Below are 20,337 nucleotides of genomic sequence, written 5' to 3'. Positions count from 1 at the left end.
TCAAGCAGTCATGGCATATCTGGAATAGTGGCTAGAATTAGAGTCACTGCAGGGGTAATTTTTCAATAACCCACCATCATCCTCTAAGATCCATCTGTTTTCAGCACGACCAAAAACAGAAGTATTGAATATGGTGGAAACTAGTACCCCTGTATCCTTCAGTCCTTGATGGTATCCCTAATTTCTGCGGTCCCCACAGGAATGTGGTATTGCTTTGTTTCACTAGTTTGGTAGGTAGAGGCAGTTCTAGTGGCCTCCATTTGGTCTTTCCTACTGTAATAGCTCTTGCTCCACAAGTTGGGGGATCAGTGTGGGGATTCTTCCAGTTACTTAGCATGTCTGTTCCAATTATGGATTCTGGAATTGGGGATATAACCACAGAGAGGGTTCAGGGGCCCCCTAAATCCATTGTGAGGCAGACCTGAACTAAAATTCCATTTATCCCCTGATCTCTATAAGCCTCTACTCTGACTGGGGGACCATGGTGATGTTTTGGGTGTACTGGAATCACTGTCAGTTGAGGGTCACTGTATTAATCCCTGAAATGTCTGATCATTTCCTTTCTCTCAATTTAGTCATCCTGGTAAAAGGCTATAGGCCCCTTTGGGGAAGGCTCAGAGGAAGATTAACAGTATACATTTTTGACCGTGTAGCAAGGCCCTTCCCCAAAGGGACCCAGCTTTCCCTTCATTCAAGGGGTTCTGGATCTGAAAACTATCTCAAGTCTGGGAATTAGTTGAGGGGCTATGGCTCCCTGATTTTGTAATTCAAATTAGACTTTTGTTTACTTGAATGAGAATTCTTCTGCTTATACAGATCAAGTAAGAAAGTAGTAGACTGACCATCTCTTTCACTTTTAGGTATCCCGTGATCAGTTAGACAATACCATAGGTCTCTGCAAGTCATGCTCTTCTTGTCACTCTTTGACTCTTCTGTTCCTTACAGTATAGCCATGCCCACATTGTCTTTGGTGATTAAATACTGTTGCTTGTTTCTTACCAACCCAGGATCAATTCCAAGTTCAGTAGCAACAGTTCCCACTGTAATATCTGACCTACAAAAAAGAGTAACCACAGAGCTCTTTAGAGATGATGATGCTGTTCTCACAAATGTATTTCTCATCGTCCTTGTGAGAGGTGTGTCATCTGGACATTCCTTGAGTGGGTGATCAGGTATTACATGATAAATCCACTCTAGCATTCCAATCTCTCTAAACCTTTGGATCCCCTCTATATTATACCAGGGAAATTCTGGCATTTTGACTTCAGGTAATATAGATCATCTTTTGGTCCATGCTTCAGTCAACCACCCAAACAAACTGTTAGAGCCCTTTGTAACCCCTTGAGCTACAACACTGAATCTAGAATTTCTGCTTAGTGGGACCATATCAGTAAATTTAGCCTGATCCAATTTTGTGTTCTTTCTACCATTATCCCACACCCTTAATATATATTCCCATATGTACTCTCCTGGTATATCTTTATATATTTTGGAAAAAATCATACATTCTTTTTGATGGTAGCATACCTCCTCATGGGTCACACTTTACACCTCATCTTTCTGGGCCTATTGGGAATTCAATCTAATTACAGATCTGGGAAAAAAGACTCATGAGTGGGATTAGCAGTGTCTTACAAGTCAGTTATCTCAGGCATTCCATTACTGTTTCATCTGGTGAAACAGAGTCAATTTATCCATATAGAGGTGAGAGGGCATTTTCCTTTAGGGAGGCAGTTATAAGTTTATCAGGTACAGCAGGATTAATCTCATTAGGTCTAGACAGGATGGCTTTTCTTCAGGATAGATTGGAATTGAGATGTCTGTTTTCTCTGGGAAGATCATTATAGGCTTATCTGGCAAAAAAGACTTAGCAGAATCTAGGTCTTCAGTGTCCCCACTGTCGTCATTATCAGCCCATATGTCTCATTCCAAATTTCAGGATCCTTTTTTTCCCTAGTCAATGCCCTAACTTTAACATCAGACACCCTGCAAGGTTGGAAATTCAGTTTACCTTGAGCTGGTAATTGAAAGCTTGAGAGTAGCCCTTTCTTTAACAAATGTATCCAGTATATTTAGGAACAACCTGCCAATGTCATTATACATTTGAACTCAGCAAAATTATGTTAAGGTGTAATACAGTGTCATCCAGAATATTGTCTCTTTTAAGCATTTGAATAGCATAGGTAATGGTGATATTTTGCATATTTCTATTTCCAATTCAGGCCATAGACTATCAGTGCCATCTTGATAACTAGAAATAGAGGCATTAGTGGCTTTCAACCTAATCAGATTAGATAACACTTTCAGAAACCTCCATACCATCTCATAAATTTCATCCATAATATTCTTTCTTATATAATACTCATGGTACAAACATGTGTATTAGTCAGGGGTCTTCATAGAAACATAATTGAGAGGATGCATGTGTGTGTGTGTATTATGAGATTTATAGCAACTGGTTCACGCAACCATGGGAATTGCAATTCTAAATTCTGGAGGGTAGGCCACAGGTTGGGAAATCTGATGAAGTTTTCGATGTAGTCTCCAGGAAAAGCTGGTTGACTGAAATAGAGAAATTCTTTTTGACTTCTGAAGTCATTAGTTCTCCATTTAAGGCCTTTAACTTATTGGATGGTACTTTTCTTATTGCTGAAGATATTTTCCTTTGTTGATTATAGATGTAATCAGCCATACATGCAATCAACTAACCAATGATTTAAATCCATGAAATACCCTCACAATCAGACCAGTAACGGATTAATTGAGGAACAAACAACATACAAGACATACAGAAAACTAATAGCTAAATAGCAAAAGTAAATCCTTCTTTCTCAGTTATCTTAAATGTCAATGAATTAAAATCCCCTATTAAAAGGCAGAGATTGGCTAATAAGATGAAAAAGCTTAATCCATCTATATCCTATCTACAAGAGACTGACTTTATTTTATAGTATACATTTTAACTCTTAAAAAGATACTTAGATTACATAAACGTTACATTAAAAATATGGGAGATTCCCATATGCTCACTCCCTAACCCTTGTACATTTTCCCACATTAACAAAATCCGTCATTAGTGTGGTACATTTATTACAATTGATGAACACATTTTGGAGCATTTCCACTAAGCATGGATTATAGTTTACATTGTAGTTTACAATGTAAGTAGTTTACACTCATGCACAATTTTGTAAGTTAAAACAAGATATATAATGGCCTGTATCTGTCATTGCAGTGTCATTTAGGGCAATTCCCAAGTCCTAAAAATGCTCCCATATTACACCTATTTTTCCCTCTCCCTGCCCTCAGAACCTCCAGTGGCCACTGCCTCCACATAAATGATAACAGTTATTCCATTGCTAGAATCACAGTCCGTTTATAGTAGAATACCAGTAAGTCTACTCTAGTCCATCATTCATTCCCCAATTCTGAGGATTCTGGGATGGTGATGCTCACTCTGCCTCAAATTGGGAGGGGATTTGATCCTATGGGGCAAATGGATGGGACTATCTTGCTTGTAGTTGCAGATTCTCTCTATTTCTGGGATGGCCCTTGTCTATCATCATCTCCTCATTAGTGGTCCTGGGTGAATCCAATGAACTGGAGAGGTGTTGCAATGCTGTTGAGATTCAGGGCCCAACTGGCACATGGAGAGCCCAAAGATTTAAGTCTCTCGGACATACACCTATCAGCTCTAGTGCTAACTATAGGTTCAAAAAGAAGGGGCAGAAGAGCCATGTGTAGGGAAACCACAATTGAATTCAACTCTGTCACACTGGGGAGCATAATTCCAAAGTAGGGCTCACTGGCAGGGCTCCGTCTGCCTTGCCTACAGTGTCTGTATGTCTCTAGAGCCCTCAGGAGCCCTGCTATTTGAAGCAATATTTACTTTGGCAGTCAATGAGATCCTGCTGAGATGTGCATAAGCGTAAACTTTGGAATGACCTACTGACTCACTTTGAAGTCTCTTAGCCATATAAACTCATTTGTCTTTACCCTTTCCCCCTTTTGGTCAAGGTCTTTTTCTATTTGTATTGCTAGTTGGTGCTTGGTAGTAATCCCTCTGTACCAGGAAGGAAGAGACAGACTTTAGGTACAAAGACACAAACAGGTTGAAAAGTGAAAAAATGAAAGCGTGGAGAAAGATATTCTATGCAAAGAGTAATCAAAAGAGAACCAAAACGGCTATATTATTTTCAGACGAAATAAAATTGTCAAAAAAGGTTACAGGAGACAAACAGTGGTGTTATATAATGGGAAAAATTTAACCCATAAAGAAGATATATCAGTTATAAACATATGTAAATCTTACAATGGAGTTCCAAATTACTCGAAACTAAAATGGACAGAATTGAAGCGAGAAATAAATAGTTCTACAATAATAGTTGGAGAATTCAGTACACTACTTTTCTGTAATTGATAGAACATCTAAACAGAAGAACAGTAAGGAAATAGAGAATTTGAACAACACTATTACCCAATTAGACTTAATGGAAATATTAATATATAGAACATTCCACCTAATAACAGCATAATACAGATTTTTCTCAAGTGCACATGCAACATTTTCTAGGATTTACCATATGTTAGGTCACAAATAAAATCTTACTGTACTTAAAAATATGAAACCATGGAAAGAATCATCTTGGACTGTTGTAGACATCGAGAGGGTCAATTATTTGCATATGAAAAGGCCAGGACTCATAATAATTTTGGAAAGGTAAAAGTAATTTAATACAGCTGGCCAGACTCGGGAGCTTTCTGTTGAAAACCCAAGCCCCGAACAAGATTTTTTTAGTTCTTTTTATACAGAGGAAGGGCCATAAGGTTGAATTAACATAGATCTTCCACATCATAGGTGAGTTTTTAGCACATTTGGTTTGCATTTTCCCTGAATATTTGAAGTTTATAGAGTTTGCATTGCTGAATTGTTTTTCCGGGACTGGAGTTGTTGTCATGGTTACCAAGGGCAGGGCTGCAGTTCTCCCTGTCCCACACGCACAGCTCACAGCTCAGGACACATACAGCTCAGGTTATCTACAAAGAGATGAACTACCCCCCCCCCCCCCCCATAGCCTACATCAGGGCCACAGTGGAATAAAATTAGAAACCAGTAACAGAAGGTTCACTGGAAATTTTACAGATATTTGGAAATTAAACAGCACACTATTAACAACCAATGGGTCAAAGAGGAAACACATAAGAGACATTGAGAATGATCTTGAGACAAATTAAAAGATAATATAACATACTAAACTTTATGGGATGCAGAAAAAGTAATGCTGAGGGAGATTTATAGCTCTGAATGCCTACATTGAAAATAAGATCACAACTCAATAACCTAATTATATACCTAAAGTTAGATAAAGAAGAGCAAACTAAAGCTGAATGTTCTAAAAAGAAGTGAGTTGGCTTAGAGTTATGTGCTCCAGAAAAACGTGTTCTTTTTTTTTTCTTTCAAGATTCTATTTATTTTATTTATCCCCCCTCCCTTGTTGTTTGTACGCACTGTCTATTCTCTGTGTCTGTTTGTTGTGTGCTAGTCTTCTTTTTTAGGAGGCACTGGGGACCAAATCCGGGACCTCCCAGTGGGAGGGAGGCGCCCAATGGCTTAAGCCACCACCCCTCCCACTTGTCGTGGCTCTCATTGTGTTTCCTTGTTGTGCCCCCATTCCTGTGGATTTGAACCCTCTGTAAATAGGACTCTATGATGAGGTTACTTCAGTTAAGGTGTGGCTCAACTGAATCAGGCTGGAATAGTAAATATTAGAGCAGAGATGAAGGAACTGTGGAATACAAAAATAGTAAAGAATCAACAAAACCAAAAGGTTTTTTTAAAGATCATTAAATTTATAAATAGGTAACATTTGGGATGAATGTGAGAACATTATTACTGATCTTACAGAAATAAAAAGTATTAAGAAAGAGTACTGTGAACAATTATGTGCCAAAAAATTAGAAAGCCTAGATGAAATGGACAGATTATTAGAAACATTCTTAATCTGATGAAGAATTAGAAAAACTCAACAGACCTGTAACAAGTCAAGAGATTGTATCAGTAATCACAAACCTCCCAACAAAGTAAAGACAAGGACTGGATGTCTTCACTGCTGAATTCTACCAAATATTAAAGGATATCAAGCACTAATCCTTCTCAAACTCTTCAAGAAAAATAGAAGAGGAGGGATTACTTTCTAACCCATTCTATGAGACCTGTGTTATCCTGCTACCAAAGCCAGATAAAGACAACACAAGAAAATTGTAGACCAACATTTTTATGACTATATTTGCAGAAATCCTCAGTCTCATATACTGGCAAATGAATTCAACAGTATATAAAAGGATTATATCCCTTAAGGAAGTGGAATTTATTTAAGGAATGCAAGGATGATTCAAAAATCAGTCTAATATGCTACACCAATAGAATGAAGGGGACCACACATACACACAATCATCTCGATGCAAAAAAGCATTTGACAAAACCCATCTTTTCATGATAGAAAACACTCCTTACGGGGCACACTCCTTGCGCGTGGGGCTCCCCTACACGGGTGACACCCTTATGTGGCACGGCACTCCTTGCACACACCAGCACTGTGCGTGGGCCAGCTGCACACAGGTCAAGGAGGCCTGGGGTTTGAACCGCGGACCTCCCATGTGGTAGATGGATGCCCTAACCACTGGGCCAAGTCCGCTTCCCCCTTTTAGTTCTTATATACCCTTAGAATTATATGAATAGATTCACACGTATAAAATAGGACTAAATTGCTGTGGGATAGATTCTTAGGATTATTGCTGCTTAGAGTCCTTTCCTGTCCTCCAGGATGGTTACATGTCTCTCTCCTAAGCTCTTAAAAAGCTCCCTGTGTATCCCTCTGGCACAGTACTTAATCATATTTTATTAAAACCATGAGTTTCTCTCCTTCACTGGACATTTCTAGGAGAAAGGGATTATGATTTAGTTATGGTTTATTCCCCAATACAGAACACATGGTAGTTAAAAACAAACTTGAACTGAACTTGAAACTTGAAAATGATTGTATAACTTCTCAATGTTAAAATCTTATACTGCCTTTTACAGACTTCTGTAACATACCAATAATTTTTTTCTAGTGCAACTTGATCATAGCTCTCCTGATGTCCCGAACCATCAACGTATAAGGTAGAGCCTCTGTTCTTTGCAACTTAAGTTTCAGAAGCACTGACCCAATTACAAAGATGTAGTTTCTTATAGAATGAAATATTTTACAAATATCTTGAGATAATTCTCCTAATTAGAAATCAGGCAATGAGAACATCTATGTAATTAGCATTGTGGTTGAGTGGAAAGAATACAGATTTTGGAGTTAGGTATTTGAAAGCATCTTTTCTGTATCATTTAATATAGTTGTATAATTTAGGGCACGTTTATTGATTTCTGTGAGATCCAGTTTCTTCATCTGTAAAATGAAGATATTGTCTTAATAGATAGGGTGTTGGAAGGATTAAAGGATCTCTTGAAACTGAAATAATTAAAATGTGCCTTGGTAGTTGGTAGGCACTTAGGAAATATTAGTTCCCTTCCCTAGATACTTTGAGAGTTTTCCAACCTTAAGGGGACTGGCCTGATAACACACCCATCAGGGTTTTCTATACCATTGGGATACTCTGGCAAAGGAACTAGGATAACTGATAGGTATTTCTGAGATTTTAGACAATTACAATTCAATTTTTTTTTTTTTTTGCCATGTAGACATATCTGATAAAAAATAAGAACAATTTCTGGGAATGAGTATGTTGACTGTAGCACTGCTACCATCACCAGGAGAAAAGTAAGATGATATCTGTTGAAGTAAGTTAATGTGGGTCAGCTCTATTATTTAAAGGTTTTGACTTGTCCTCTGGGGGTTTTGATAGTTATTTGCAAGGAGAGAACTGAAGGAAGTGAAGCTTATGTCTGCATCTACTTCAACTATTGACATATATTGAACTATCACAGTGCAAGGTAGTGTGTTAGATCCTAGGGGATGGGAGTAGGGTAGAGATAATATTTATTGAGTGTGTTTTACATACAAAGCTATCTTTCCTGGTCCATAATGACATTTTGAAAAATAGGTCTACAAATTACCAAATTTTCTGTGCTTGGCAGATAGTGATAGCTTATAAAAGAGGTTAGAAACATGTGCTGAAAATTCAGATCTCTAACTGAGTTATACGGGTGATGGGACAATCAAAGAATGCCAAATTTTGACCTACATTTTAGGAAAGAAGGAATATTTGTTTCTTAAATATGTTCAGCTTTCCAATTTCTGAGCCGGTTACTCCCTTTGTAAAGTGCTTATCTCCTTCTGTCTGTATAAGTGTCCTATTCATCTCCAATTCCATTTACAGAAAAACCTTCAAGATGAGTCTCTTCTGCCTTCCTTGCCCTCCAACCGCCACACTTACACTCCCTTTGACCACCTTCCCCTTTAGACCTCTGTAATGACATTTACATGAAATAATGCCTGATAGCATTATCATATAAATGCCTAGTAGCATTTATCACAACATCCATACACACTCACTAAGCATTTAATACATACAGTAATTAGTGAAGTTGTTTGTGATTATAGTAGAAATGTGCTCTGTTTAAAAAAGAAAAAAAAGATTGTTACATGCTTCTCCTTAGAGTTGATTCATGGTTCTTTTGATTTGCTAATTTTTACTTTAGGGGGACGAGGTTAACTCATTTCCTAAACAGGCAGTTAGTTAAACTTTGACTAAAACCAGAGTGATGGCTTAGTGATCAGAGACATTTCTTTGGCTGATTGTTGCTTTGTAGAAATCCCAATCCCTTCTCAAAGCAGTTTCTATAGCCACTTTGTGTGACTTCATTGGGCTTTCTAATTCTTTTTCTCATATTAGCAGATTGCCTGGGTTTTCTATTTCAGTAATCTGTAAAGAGAATTTTGAGAGCTACGGTAGAGTTTTAATTGGATTCTATTATTTCAGGGCATTACCCTGAAATAATATTCAGGGTAATGCTTCTTCAGTTGTGAATGGATAGTTAGACTTTAAGGATTCAAGAAATAGAATTTGCTAATTAAATTTTGAATTTTAAGTTCAAATTCTCCAGTTGGTTTCAGGAGGTTTAAGGTGATGATGTATAATGTTTATGCTGTTTGTAAGATTGTTGAAGAGAACACATTTTTGAAGCACTTGGTAAGTTTTGCTCCTAAAGATCTGTTGATTGCCTTTACTTTTTCAAAGAGATGAAGGTTAAATAAAATTAGATCTTCTAACGTAAGATATACATCATACTTCATGTATATGTATATACAAAAAAATTAGCCTATGATACTTGGAAAAGCATTTAGGCTTGGGTTCCTCAGCTCTTTCAAGCCTGAGTAACTCATGTTAAGTTACTTAACTGCTGCATGCTTTTCTATCCTCTTATAAAATGAAGATGATTATACCTTCTTAAGTGAAGATTTTGAGGATTATTTTCAGGACATATATAAACCACAGGGGTTCTTAAGGTCAAATGAACATAGCTATGGTTATCTGGATAATTAAGTTTGAAACCTTGGGAAGAAAACATTTTATGGGAGTGGAGGAACATACTTTAGAGAGGGTGTCTAAATAACTTAAATTGATTCATTGCACTTCTCCCAGTTCACTGAAAAGTTGTCAGTATTTCATTTTGTTTTGTGTAAAATTGCTGTAAAACTGCCAATGTCACTTCTTATTTATGCCCAGTCAACAAACATACTCTTGCTGTTTATTCAGTTAGGAGACAATAACTTTCTATTAAAGTGTATCAGTTAAAAGAAGCTGAAGTATTTATGAACATATGTTTTGAAATTTGGAAACATGTTTATAGAAAAGAATCAATAAAGATGAAAATTAATTTTGCTAAAGTAGTTTAACTCTGTTTAAAGTTAAGTAATCTGATTGCTTGACATACAAATATTTATAAAAATAAAAAGAACTTGTTAATGAAGAGGTTTGTGTAAGTACAGAATAATTTCGTATTTTGTTTCATTAGTCTCAATGTTAATCATAACCAAAACATTTCCATTTTCTAAATTGAAACTACATTTGAAGCCATAGCTCCCTGATCTCTACCTTCACCCTGTCCTCTGGTAATCTATATTCTAGATTCTAACTCTGAATTTGCTTATCTTAATTATTTCATATCAATGTGATAATATATTTTTCCTTTTGTGGCTAGCTTACTTCACTCAGCATGATGTCTTAAAGATTCATTCATATTGTCACATATATCAGAATTTCCATTCCTTTTATGTCTGAATAATTTTCCATTGTGTATATATACCACATTTGTTTATCCATTCATTGGTTGATGGACAAGTGGCCTGCTTCCATCTTTTTGCAATTGTGAATAATGCGGCTGTAAACATCAGTGTAAATATCTTTTTGAGTTCCTGCTTTCATTTTTTTTTGGTATATACTTAGAATTAGGATTGTTGGGTGATATAGAAATTCTTTTTTTTTTAAAGATAGATTTATTTATTTATTCCTCCTCCCACATTGTTTCTCTTGCTATCTGCTGTCTGTTCATTGTGTGCTCTTTGTGTCTCCTTGTCTTTTTTTTTTTTAAGAGGCACCAGGAACCAAATCCAGGACCTACCATGTGGGAGGGAGGTGCCCAATCACTTGAGTCACATCCACTCCCTGCTTGTTGTGTCTCCTGTGTCATCTCATTGCATCATCTTGTTGTGTCAGCTCCCCATGCCAGCCCATCGCATCAGCTTGCTGTCTTGCTGGTCTTCCTTAGGAGACTCTGGGAACTGAACTCGGGACCTCCCATGTGGTAGGCAGGTGCCCAACTGCTTGAACCGCATATGCTTCCCATATAGTAATTCTATACTTAACTTTCTGAGGCACTGCTAATCTCTCTTCCACAGTAGCTGCACCATTTTACATTCCCACCAGCAATGAAAGAGTGTTTTTGTTTCTCCATATCCTTTTTAAAACTTATAATTTTCCAATTAAAAAAAAGAAATGTAGCTGTTCTAGTGGATATGAAATGGCATCTCATTGTGGTTTTGATTTGCATTTCCCTAAAAGTTAATGATGCTGAGCATCTTTTCATGTGCTTTTTTGGCCCTTTGGATATCTTCTTTGGAGAAATGCCTATTCAAGTCTTTTGCCAGTTTTTAAAATTGGGTTGTTCACTTTTTTATAGTTCAGTTGAAGGATTTCTTTACATATATTCAGTATATTAGGCCATTATTGGATTTATGGTTTCTAAATATTTTTCATTTTGTAGGTTTTCATTTTACTTTCATGATAAAGTCCTTTGAGCTCTTTGAGGTCCCACTTATCTATATTTTATTTTGTTGCTTATGATCTGGGTGTAAAGTCTGAGAAATCATTGCCCACCACAAGGTCCTGGAGATACTTCCATGCATTTTCTTCCGTGAGTTATAGAGTTTTGGCATTTACTGTTAGGTCTTTGATCCATTTTGAGTTAATTTTTGTATATGGTTTGAGATATGGATCCACCTCATCCCACTGCAAATAGAGATCCAGTTTTCTTAGAACCATTTTTTGAAGAGACTATTTTTTTTGCAATTGACTGGTCTTTGCCTCCTTGTCAAAAATTATTTGGACATAAATGTGAGGGTTGATTTTTGAGCTCTCAATTCAATTTCCTTTGTCTATAATATCTTCCCTTATGCCAGTACCATGCTGTTTTGGTTACTGTGGCTTTGTAATAAATTTTAAGACTGGGAAGTGTGAGTCCTCCCAATTCATTCTTTGTTTTCAAGGTGTCTTTGGCTATTTGGGACCCTTATTCTTCCATATAAATTCGAAGATAGGCTCTTCGATTTCTACAAAAAAAAAAAAAAAAGGAAAAAAAAGATGGTTGGAATTTTGATTGGGATTGTGTTGACTCTGTAAATCATTCTGGGTAGAATTGACATCATAACAATATTTAGTCTCTCAATCCATGAACACAGAATGTCTTTCCATTTATTTAGGTCTTTGATTTCTTTTAGCGATGTTTTGTAGTTTCTGTGTATAAATCCTTTACATCCTTGGTTAAATTTATTCCTAGATATTTGATTATTTTAGTTGCTGTTGTAAATGGAATTTTTCTTGATTTCTTCTTTTGATTGTTCATTGCTAGTTTATATACACTACTTACTTTTGGGTGTTAATCATTTACATTTAAAGTTGCTGCTGATAATCAAGTACTTCCTTTTGTCACTTTGCTGTTTAGTTCTTGTAAATCTTATATCTTTTTTGCTCCTCAAGTCTTTTTTTTTAAAAAAACTTCTTTATTTTGAAATAATTTCAAACTTTACAGGACAGTTGCAAAAAATAATAAAAATCAAATTCAGAGAACTCCAACATTACTCATCCCCCCAGACACCCAGATTCACCAATTTAAACATGTTGCCACCTTTGTACCTAACTATCAATCATTTTGTCTGTCATCTATCATCACTCTGTCTAGTCATCTGTCTGTCTGCCTATCTACCTAATTATCTATCATTTATTTCTTGAACATTGGAGAGCAGATTGCACATATCATAATCCTTGATCACCTACTTCAATATATATTTCCTATAAACAAGGATATATTCATTTATATAATGCACTTATCAATTCAAGAACTTTAACATTGATGTAAAGCTTACATTCTTTACTCCGTTTTTCCCCTCTTCCCTCCCCTTGCCCTGCCCTGCTGTTTTTGCTGTCTGTGTCCATTCGCTGTGTCATCTTCTGTATCTGTTTCTCTTTTTTTGTCTTCTCATTTTCTCTCCTCTAGGAGTCACCAGGATTCGATCCTGGGGATCTCTGATGTGTAGAGAGGTTCTCTGTCACCTGTGCCACCTCAGTTCCTGGTTTCTGCTGTGCTTCACCTTGACCCTCCCCTTTGTCTCTCTTTTCTTGTGTCATCTTGCTGTATGACTCACTGATGCGGGCACTGGCTTGCTGCGTGGACACTGGCTTGCTGTGCAGACATGCTTTCTTTTTTTTAAGCAGGAGGCCCAGGGATTGAACCTAGGCCCTCCCATATGGTAGGCAGAAGCCCTATCACTTGAGCCACATCCACTTCTCCCATTTTTTTTTAATGTCCCTGTAACGTCCTTTTTAACTTTTTCTCCTTCATTCATACATCCCATCTAGTAACATGTATTGCATTTGATTGTCAGTATATCTTTTTTTTTAAAGATTTTTCTTTTCATTTATTTCTCTCCCCTTCCTCTCCTCCCCCCCAGTTGACTGTTATGTGTTCATTTTGCTGCATGTTCTTCTTTGTCCACTTCTGTTGTTGTCAGCGGCACGGGAATCTGTGTGTCTTTTTGTTGTGTCATCTTGTTGCGTCAATTCTCCGTGTGTGCAGTGCCATTCCGGCAGGCTGCAGTTTCTTTCATGCTGGGTGGCTCTCCTTATGGGGTGCACTCCTTGCATGTGGGGCTCCCCTATGTGGGGGACACCCCTGCATGGCACGGCACTCCTTGAGCGCATCAGCACTGCACATGGACCAGCTCCACATGGGTCAAGGAGGCCCAGGGTTTGAACCGCAGACCCCCCATATAGTAGATGGACGCCCTAACCACTGGGCCAAGTCCGCCACCCTATCATTATCTCTTTAGTTTCTCTTTCTTCTTTTTTTTTTTTTTTTAATTTTTTCTTTATTTTTAAAGGAGATTTAGATTACATACATATTACATTGAAAATATATACCCCACCCTCCCTACAATTTCCCCATTAATATCATTCACTAGTGTGCATTTGTTACAACTGATGAAAACGTATTGAAACATTGCTGCTAACCATGGTCTATAGTTTACATTATGGCTTATACTTGGCACCACACAATTTTACAGGTTTTGATAAAATGTATAATGGCTGGTATTCATCATTGTAATATCATGCAGAACAATTCTAGTGTCTCAGAAATGCCCCATATTACTCCTGTTGTTCCCTCTCCCTCCCCTCAGAGCTTCTGAAAACCACTGCCTTTATATCAGTATTCTAAGTTTTTTCATTACTATAAAAATAATGTCTACTTTGGTCTAAAGTTGCATTCCCCCCTTACATGTGTTCATTCCTCTATCTTAAGGATTTGGGGATGGTGATGCCTACTCTGCTTCTGATTGTGAGGGGGCTTAGATCCCGTGGGGCAGATGGATGGAATTGCTCTTGCGTGCAGTTGAAGATACTATCTGCTTCTTGGGTTGGATGTTGTCCATCACCATCCTTTTGTTAGTTGTCCTGGGTGAGTCTGATGAACTGGGGAGTATGTGTTGGCTGCAACTGTGCTGAGATTCACGGCTCACCTGGCACAAGATTAGGTCTCTAGGATATATATTTAATGAGTATAGTGCTAACATAGGTTCAAATAAATGGGGCAAAAGATCCACGTGTAGGACAATTATAAATGAGTCTTACTCTGACACTCTGGGGTAGATGGGTTATCATATATTCCAAGGTAAGATCCACCGAAGGGGTGCCAGTTTCCTAACGTTGTGCGCCGTGTGTATAGTGTCTAGATCTTCTAGAGTACCCAGGAGCACCCCCACTTAAGACACTGATTACTATGGCAGAAGTGACATCCTTTCTGGGACATGCATATGTGTAACCTCTGGAATGATCTCTTAGCCATGAAAACTCATTTGCATTAAATATTTCTCCCATTTGGTCTAGATATTGCTCCAGATGTACCGTACTTGGTATTAATCCCTCAGTGGGAGGGATTATCCCTGGGAGTCATGTACCATGTCAGGGGGAAGGCAGTGAATTTATTTATTGAGTTTGGCTTAGAGAGAGGCCACATTTGGGCCTTCAGCAGTTAACTCTTAGGCAACACATATTACTAGGCCAAGGTTCAATTTCACAAGAACAAGGTTCATAAGTTCAAACATTTACAACATAAATTTTCCCATTGGCACTCCTCCCAGGTTTACCATTCAGTAGGAGTAATCACATTTGCAGTGTTGTAGCACCCTCCCCACCATCCATTACTGAGACATTTCTTTTACCCCAAACAGAACAATACATTCATTTTGCATTAACTTCTCATTGCTCCTTCTCCCAACCCTTGTAACCTGTACTCTAGTTTTTTGCCTCCATGAGTTTGCATATTCTCTGATAGTTTCTTTGTGGTTACCATAGGGCTTAAATTTAACATCCTAACTCTATAACAATCTCATTTGCTTTGAGACCTATACCACTCCATCTTCCCACCTTTGTGTAGTTCTTGTCAAAAATTGCATTTTTTTTCTATTTTATTAAAAATATTTTTAAAAAGATAGATTACATAAAATGTTACATAAAAAAATAAAAAGGATTCCCACATGCCCCACTTCCCACACCTCCCACTTTTCACCACATTAACTTTTTTCATTAGTGTGGTACATTCATTGCAATTGAGGAACACATTTTGGAGCGTTGCCGCATAGCATGGATTATAGTTTACATTGTAGTTTATACTCTCTCCCCCTCAATTCTATAGGTTTTGGCAGGATATATAATGGCCTGTATCTGTCAATGCTCAAACCTCTTTTTCCCTCTCCCTGACTTCAGCACCTCCAGTGGCCACTGTTTCAACATCAATGATATAATTTCTTCCATAAAAATTGCATATTTTTACATTATGTGCCCAGAACAATTGATTATATTTTATGTATTTGCCTTTTAGGGCCTATAGGAATTAAGAAGTGGTTTTATAAATTGAAAATATAATAGTACTTGTATTTGTATTTACCCATGTCATTATCTTTACTTGAAGTCTTTAGTTCTTCATATCGCTTGAGTCAATTGAATTGTGTCCTTTCCTTTCAACCTGCAGAACTCCCCTTAGCATTTCTTATAGGGCTGGTCTAATAGTGACAAATTTCCTCAGTTTTTGTTTATCTGGGAATGTGGTTAATCCCTCCCTCAATTTTGAAGGACAGTTTTGCTGGATATAAAATTTTTGGTTGGAAATTTTTGCTGTCAGCACTATAAATATGTCTTCCTACTGCCTTCTTGCATCCATGATTTCTGATTGATACTTGATCTTATATTGCCTCTCTTGTATGTGACATGTTGCTCCTCTCTTGTGGCTTTTAGAATTCTCTCTTTATTTTGGCATTCAACAGTTTGGTTATAACATGGCATGTTTTGGGTCTATTTGGGTTTGTCCTATTTGAAGTTCATTGAGCATCTTGGATATGTGTATTCATGTCTTTCATTAAATTTTCAAGGTTGTCAGCCATTATTTCTTTGACTATTCTGTTTGCTGCTTTCTTTCTTTCTTCTCCTTCTGGGATTCCCACAATGTATATATTGGCACACTTGGTGGTGTTCCATCCACAGGTTATTCAGACTTTGTTCACTTTTCTTCATTCTTTCCTCTTTCTGCTCTTCTGTCACGATGATTTCAATTGTCTTATTTACAAGTTCACTGATTCTTTGTTATACCATTTCCAATCTGCTGTTGAACCCTTCTGTGGAATTTTTAATTTCCGCTACTGTACTCCTCAGCTCTTTTTAGTTCTTTTTCTTAATTTCCATCTCTATTGGCATTGTCTTTGTGTTCACCTATCATTTTCCTGATTTCTTATAGTTGTCTGTCATATTTTCCTTTAGCTCTTTGAGCACATATAGGACCATTTTTAAGTCTTTATCTGGAATGTCCCAGGTCTGATCTTCGTCAATGATGGTTTCTAATCTTCTCCTTTGCCAAGCCATCACTTTCTGTTTCTTGATATGTATTGTAATCTTTAGTTGAAACCTGGGTATTTTGATATTTTAAGGTGTTATCCTTGGAATTTAGAATCTGAGCCATCCATTCCCTATGCTTGTATCTTGCTAGTATTATCACATACTTTCCTTGAATGCAAGGAGCTAACAAAAAATAACAAGAAAAGAGAGGAATAAAAGAAAAAACTTTTCCAGTCTTTACAGGTTGACCTGTGTGAGTTCTCTCCTTCAGAACTTGTCCATAAAATGACTTTAAAGAATAGATCCAGGCCAAAGTGTAGAGGTCAGTCTTTGCCCCACATGAGTCTTTCCTTGGGCATACATGTTTGGCCCTAGGAATTCAACTATTTATATATGGTTCCAAATATCCCCTGTTCCCAAAGTTTCTTCACAGTTCCAGACACTGCTCTGCATATCCTATAGCCAGAAATACCTTGCCCCAGGCAGCATGACTTGACTGCTGTCCTACAGCATTCTATAGGAGTGCTTTGTGAGTGACCTTTTACACATGCAAGTTCTAGGACAGTGAGTCCGTAGGTCCCCACCAGGCAGATTGGACCAGACATACATGCTCCCAGTATGTACGTGAGGGTTACTCTGCTCCCTCTGGAACCTGGCCTAGATGTCTGCACTGGGTATAGGAGCCAGTTCTCTGCCACACCTGTGAGGGGTATGGGGAAAGGCCATCCAAGGCACCATGGGATCTTACTGTTTTTAAGTGACCTGTCTCTTGATTCAGTGCTTACCCTGTTGCTGTAGTCCTGAAGTGTTTTCTGGAGCTTTGAGAAAGATGTTTCTGCCAGTTATTTCTGGTTGTTCAAATTTTCTGTAAGGGGTAAGAGCCCTAAGATTCTTACTATACCATTTTTATCAGGGTTGGCCTGAATGTATTTTTAAATTTTTTCTCTAAGTGTTCATAAAGGGCTACTAATACAAAGAATGAGCTCTAAAAATTTTTATTCTATTCATGTAATTTGATGGGGATTGTTCCTGACACCCTTGCTTTTCCCCAAAGTATCCATCCTTTTTTCTTGCCCCTTGGTCTATCCAGTTCTTTTTAATCCTCTGGGTCTCAGCTGAAAGCTCAGTTATTTAAGGAGACTTTTTTTGTTTTGTTTTCTGGAGTCATAGTTTTATATTTTGATTGTATCTTTTTCCTTCCCTTTCATACCAAGAATCATGGTTATATGACTGCTTAGCTTCTCCAGATGATGGTAAATTCTATGAGGGTCCTCATGTTTTATTTATTGCTATATCCCCAGTGCCTAGCATTATGCTATGTTCATAGTGGGACTCAATAAGAAACTGTTCTATGAATTAATGAATAAATATGAACATCTGCATTAACAGCAATTATCACTCCAGGTTGGAAGAAACTCATACCCCTTAATTATCCTTCATTTTTTGAAGATGCAACAATAAAGGACAACCAACTGTAAATAATGTGTTTGTGCTGACACTTCTGTCTTGTTAATATGTATTGCTTTCAATGAATATTAACTTTGGAGCTACCTCTTATCTGGTCAGGTACACCACATTGAGATTTCTTCATCCAGTCAGTTGTATTTCTGTCCACTTCTCCTGTCATGCTAATGTCACAGAACCACTGCGTGGCAGCTAGGGTTGACTACATGGTTTCCACAGAGTGCAGCACAGGCATCCTGGGGACAGTCAGTGGAAGGTATCCGTGCTTTTGTAACCAAACTTGATTAATTCTTCCGTAGCACTGTCTTATTGCAGTCTTGATGCTACACACCAATTGGCACACCAGTTTAAAGCTCCAGTACTGACTTTGGCTGGATGTCCAGACTTGGCTACCACACTGGTGTTTGAAACAAAAATATCAGGAGTCCGTCTTAATGTATTCTTTTTCCTCATCAATGATATCCAATCTGTCACCATGTCTTAACTTTGATTTTATGTATTTTTTATATATATTTTTTACTTATTTTTAAAAGATAATTAGATTACATAAAATGCTACATAAAAAATATAAGGGATTCCCATATGCCCTATTCCCCATACCTCCCACTTTTCCTCACATTAACAACTTCTTTCATAGTATGGTCCATTCATTGCAATTGATGAACACATTCTGGAGCATTGCCACACAGCATGGGTTATAGTTTACATTGTAGTTTACACTTTCTCACACTCATTTCTGTAGGTTATGGCTGGATATATAATGGCCTGTATTTGTCCTTGCGATGTCATTCAGGACAATTCCAAGTCCCTAAAATGCCTCCATATCATACCTCTTTTTCCATTTCCCTGACTTCTGCACCTCCAGTGGCCACTGTCTCCACATCAATGATACAATTTCTTCCATTCCTAGAATCACAGTAAGTCTATAATAGAATACCAGTAAGTCCACTCTAGTCCATGTTTTATTCCCCAATCCTGAGGATTCTGGGATGGTGATGCCCATTCCACCTCTAATTCAGATGGGGCTTCGATCATATATGACTGATGGATGGGACTCTCTTGCTTGCAGTTGTAGACTTTTTTTGATTCCTTGGTATAGTCATTGTCCATCCACACCTCCTTGTTCGTTGTCCTCGGTGAGTCCAATGAACTGGAGAGTAGGTGTTGCAACTCCGCTGAGCTCAGGGTCCAGCTGACACATGGAGAGCCCAGAGATTTAAATCTCTTGGACATACACCTACCAACTCTAGAACCAACTATAAGTTCAAAAAAAGGGACAAAAGAGACATGAATAGACTAGTCATATCTGAGTTCAACTCTGTCCCACTTGGGAGCACAAATTCCAAAGTAGGGCCACTGGCAAGGCACCAAACTCCAGAGCTATGCCATGACAATAGGACCTGAGTGTCTACAGAGCCCTAAGGAGCTCCACTATTTGGGGTAATATCTACTTTGGCATTCTATGAGATCCTGCTGAGATGTGCATACATAAGTGTTTACCTCTCTGGTGACCGCTTGACTCACTTTGAAGTCTCTTAGCCATATAAACTCATTTGTCTACCTTTTCCCCATTTCATTAAAGATCTTTTTCCAGTTGCATCACCAGCCAGTGCTTGGTAGTAATCCCTCTGTGCCAGGGAAGCTCATCCCAAGGAGTCATGTGCCATGCTGGGGGGAAGGTAATGCATTTATATGCTGAGTTTGGCTTAGAGAGATTAGGCTAAATTGCAATTTCAAGAGCAAAAGGCTCATCAGCATAGTTGTCAATATCAAGAGCACAATAGAGGACCATCCTTCTTCACTGTGCATTGCCCCTATACTTGGTGGATTGTTGCTGTTCCATTAGATTATGTGGCAGAGCACCCCAGGATGGGAATTCAATGTTCTTTGGTTGTTGTGAATCTCTACCCACTGGACAATGTCCCATGGACATTTGAGCACATTTATATACCTTATATGTATGCCCAGGTGAACTTTCTCCCATGTATCCTGCATCACTGACACACCACACCAGTGACCCTCTCCTGCAATAATTGTAACCCTTCTGTGATCTAAATCTTCAAAAATGAAGCCAAGAATATTGCCAAATTAAAATAATAGGAAAATGAGATAACAATGATAGGTTTACACATAAGAAATAAAATACAAAATAACTTAGAAAAACTAAAACTAAAATAAAGTTAAAAAAAATTGGGGTATAAAAATGAAAAATATTAAAAA

At 37.7% G+C, this 20,337-nt stretch overlaps 1 protein-coding gene across 7 annotated transcripts in view; it reads left to right on the top strand.

Moving 5' to 3' along the window:
• PPP1R9A (protein phosphatase 1 regulatory subunit 9A) overlaps positions 1-20,337 on the top strand; it is a 459,269-nt gene that overhangs the window by 32,968 nt on the left and 405,964 nt on the right. The gene's annotated exons all lie outside the window — the stretch shown is intronic.

This window comes from Dasypus novemcinctus, chromosome 5 (genome assembly GCF_030445035.2).
Source record: "Dasypus novemcinctus isolate mDasNov1 chromosome 5, mDasNov1.1.hap2, whole genome shotgun sequence".
NCBI classification, from domain to species: Eukaryota; Metazoa; Chordata; class Mammalia; order Cingulata; family Dasypodidae; genus Dasypus; species Dasypus novemcinctus.
This window is presented reverse-complemented; position numbering and strand designations above follow the sequence as displayed.